Below are 4,237 nucleotides of genomic sequence, written 5' to 3' on the forward strand. Positions count from 1 at the left end.
GTTCAGCAGTGGCCTGACCTTGTTGAGACCCAGCCAGCCTGGAGGGCAATGAGATGGACATGAACTGGACTGGCCTAGGTCAAAATGGGCCACCATAGATAGGGTTCAGTACCTTCACTAGGAGCATAAATATGTGTGTGTGAGAAAGAGAGAGATATGTGGGAGAGAAAGAGCACATGTGGCAAGGGGCTATCACCATAGCAACTATGCCTCTCCCATGCCCTAATCTTCAGAGGGAGATTTCAGGAGCTCCCTCTTCCTGTGACTCTCTGTAAAATCTATTTTCAAAGAGGGAAATGAATGTTAAGATGTTCCGGGTAGAATAGCAATCCCGGGAGAGATAAGGCCCCAGTCTGGCTGGTAGGTGACAGCAAGGTTGCCGATTCAAGGGAGTGGAAAGGGAGGAATGCAGGAGTAGCGAGGAGGACGTGAGCGGGTCAGGAGTGGGACACGAGGGGGACGTGAGCAGGATTCATTCATTCAATCATATTTATTGAGTGCTTACTGTGTGCTGAGCACTGTACTAAGCACTTGGAAAGTACAGTTCAGCCACAGAGACAATCCCTACCCAACAACGGGCTCACAGGCCCAGACTAAGCCCCCTCCTTCCTCTCCCCCTCCTCCCCCTCCCCATCCCCCATCTTATCTCCTTCCCCTCCCCACAGCACCTGTATATATGTATATATGTTTGTACATATTTATTACTCTATTTATTTTACTTGTACATATTTATTCTATTTATTTTATTTTGTTTATATGTTTCGTTTTGTTGTTTGTCTCCCCCTCCTAGACTGTGAGCCCGCTGTTGGGTAGGGACCGTCTCTATATGTTGCCAACTTGTACTTCCCAAGTGCTCAGTACAGTGCTCTGCACACAGTAAGCACTCAATAAATACGATTGAATGAATGAATGAATGAATAGAAGGGGGAGACAGACAACAAAACAAGTAGACAGGCATCAATAGCATCAAAATCCACCCCAGTGCTTATTAGAGTGCCCGGCACATAATAAGCACTTAAATACCACAATAATTATTATTATTATTATTTTAAGGGTGGGATACCAGCGAAGAAAGAGGCAGGTATCAGATACCTGGAGGACAGCCAGCGCCAACTTAAAGTGAGAGCACGCACTACCCCCGAGAAAACAATTTGGGACTATTTCTCAGGTCAGTCCTCCAGTGACCGGTAGACTGAGGCGGGGGACAGGCTGCCCCTTGGCAGAACTGTGCCCTTGGCCCCCGAAGACCGGGGGCGGGCTCGGGACAGAATGCCGATTCCAACTCGGTATCGATTCTTGGCTGAGGGTTGGGGGGAAGGAACCCAACACCAGCACAGACCCCTGTGCTGATGGATGCCAAGGCCCTGCAAGTCAGGGGAGGGAATCGCAGGAATGTGGGGGAGCAGTAAGGAAGATATGAAGGTAACTCGAGAGAAATGTGAGGGGACAGCCTGGAAGGTGTGAGGGAGCCAGAACCATGTTGACATCCCCCCAGAGGGCCATCTGGGCCCTGTACATTCCCCTAGGCCTCTTCCCCAGTGCTTCTCACCATCCTGCAGCACCTTTTTCCATCAGAACCCGACCCCGGGTTCTGCCCCAGGTCCACAGGGAAAGCCGCGGAGGCTAGCGACCACCCACCCCCAACAAGTCCGTCCCCCCCCCCCCCCACCAGCCGGTCTACCCCCCATCAGGTGCAGTGACAACTGTCAGCCAGAACAGGACTCACCCAAAAGCCTTGTCCCCTGAATGGAGCACTGGCTGGTTGGAGAGCTTCCCACTGGCTTCGCGCTGGCTTCCCCAGCTCTACAAGAACCTCTAGTCCCCAAAGGGGCAGAGGCCCAGAATTCAGGCCTCGAGGTGTCTGTTCACCACTCAACCCTGTTACCACAGGTAGGACCCTAGAGGAGCCCTTCCTTACATTCTCCCTCAGGCCGGGAAATCCCCAGCTTCCAAACCCTCCTAAAATCACCTCTTCTCCAAAAGGCCTTTCCAGTTTAAACCCTTTATTCCCCCTTCCTCCCTCCCCCATCTGCATCAACTATGCATTTGGATGTATACCCTTTAAGCACTTGAAAAGTCATCCCAGGCCCACAGTATTTATGAATATTATTATATGCTACTATTTCCTCAATCTGTAGTCTATTTTAAAGCCTGTCTCCCCCTGTGGCCTGTAAACCCCTTGTGAGCAGAGATCACAACTACCACTCGTGTTATATTGTACTTTCCCCAGTGCTTAGTACAGCTCTCTGCACCCATTTAGTGTTCATTGATTGAGAGTGTTCTGATTGAAAGGTGCTTCTAGACTGTGAGCCCACTTTCTAGACTGTGAGCACATTGTTGGGTAAGGACCGTCTCTATATGTTGCCAACTTGTACTTCCCAAGCACTTAGTACAGTGCTCTGCACACAGTAAGTGCTCAATAAATATGATTGAATGAATGAACTGATTGGTTGATGGGGAGTTGATGATCCCATGGGGAAGGGAGACAGGTCACATAGCCACTCAGCCAGCCCCTCCCTGCCTTCTCAAGCACAGTTAGGCTGAACCTCCCTGCTTAGAAAGTGTGGATCCAGGGTCAGAGGGTAGGGGCCAGTGAGGGTGTCCAGGAAAACCTAAGCCTGGGCAGGACTAAACTGGAAGCAGCTCCAGGGCAGAGAACTGGTCTGATTCTTCATGTGATTCTTCCCCTCAAGTTTTCCTCTGGACCAGTACGGCACATGGATGGCACCTGGGGGCGGCATCCCACGAACAGTGCCCGGTACAGTGCTCGACAGCAAGTGGATGGAGCCCAGCCAGCGCCTAGACCGCACCCAGTACAGTGTTTGATAGCGCATGGATGGTGCCTGGACAAAAACTGGTACGATACATGATGGCACCCAGATGCCCCCCCCCCCCCCCCCCCCCGGACCCAATCCATTGGGTGCTCTGGGCAGACAGGCCGATTCAGGGGTAAACAGCACAGGCTCCCTCCTTTAGAAGGTTGGGGTCTCCACCACCCCCAGACACCTGGGTGGAGAAAAGCAAACAGCCAAAGCTAATGTCTCCTCCTCCAAAAGGTTTGTTGTGCTCCAAGGCAGGTGCACCTGCTCAGAGTCCCCCAAGTAATGGGGCTGCTGCCAAATCTAAGAAAACAGTGGAATGAATTCAAATTGGTCCATAAATGGAGAGGAATTTCCAGAACATTGATCCTGCTGGGGGAATTCTTTGGGCCTCCAGTGAGGAACTAATTCTACTTGGAGAGTACGTTTTCCTGATGAAATAATCTAAAACGAGCAGCTCTCCTCAGGAATGCTAATTGTTGAATGTTAATGTAACCAGGCTGGCTGCTGGGACGATAACTAGACATGGTTGCTCAATCTGCTGCTGTTGTATGGAGCCTCCTCTTGTTGCAGGAACCACAGCTGCCTTGCAGAAGCCCATGCCAGGCAGCTGCAGGCTGAAATGCTTGTTGGCTGCAGCATAGGGGGATGGGAGTGTTAGGGAAGGCAGGATCAGGATGTCGGGTCTGGCCTGCAGATTGGTGGACAGGATGGGGTTGGTGTGGGATCAGGAGTGGTTTGGGGCTGCAGCATTGGTGACAGGTGCGGTTGGGCAAGAGGGGTCAGGAGCGGGGTCTGGGCTACAGCATTTGTGGAGAGGATGGCATGAGGGTTGGGTCAGGAGTGGGGTCTGAGTTAAGCTCCCTAAGATCAAGCAGCCCTTTCCAGATGGGGGGAGGGTCCCCTTTTCCTAGAGAAGTACAGATGTCCTGGTGCCCCCCCACCCCCAACAACCACCCAAGAAGCCAGGACCCCGTGGGGAAGCTGAGAGGCCTGTAGGATCCTGCCCCAGGGGCCAGGAGCAGAGAGAGGATCCCAGAATCCAGCCACCGAGCCGTCAGAGCCCAGTGCACACCAAGGTCCCTGCTGCACCAAGTATGCTGATCCCAGGCTCAGGCTCCAACTGGAGCCTCCCGCTAAAGTCAAAGGGTCTCGGGGGCTGGAACTAGAAGGGCCAGAGTGGGGATGGGGGGGACCACAGTCGGACCTTGGGTTTCAGGAGTGGGGAAAACCCTGGATGCAGCAGTAACACCAGCAGCAGGAGCAGAGACGGGGCAGTGGCTCTGATGGGAGTGATGGAAGCAGCACCTCTGCCAGCAGCTGGCTGCAGATGGGGAGCCGTGCCAGCAAACACAGAAGCCCTGCCAGTGGACAGCCAGGAATCCATTTCCTCTTGGCTTTTAAGTCAAGCTGAGTTG

Source organism: Tachyglossus aculeatus, chromosome 16 (assembly GCF_015852505.1).
Source record: "Tachyglossus aculeatus isolate mTacAcu1 chromosome 16, mTacAcu1.pri, whole genome shotgun sequence".
Taxonomy (NCBI): Eukaryota; Metazoa; Chordata; class Mammalia; order Monotremata; family Tachyglossidae; genus Tachyglossus; species Tachyglossus aculeatus.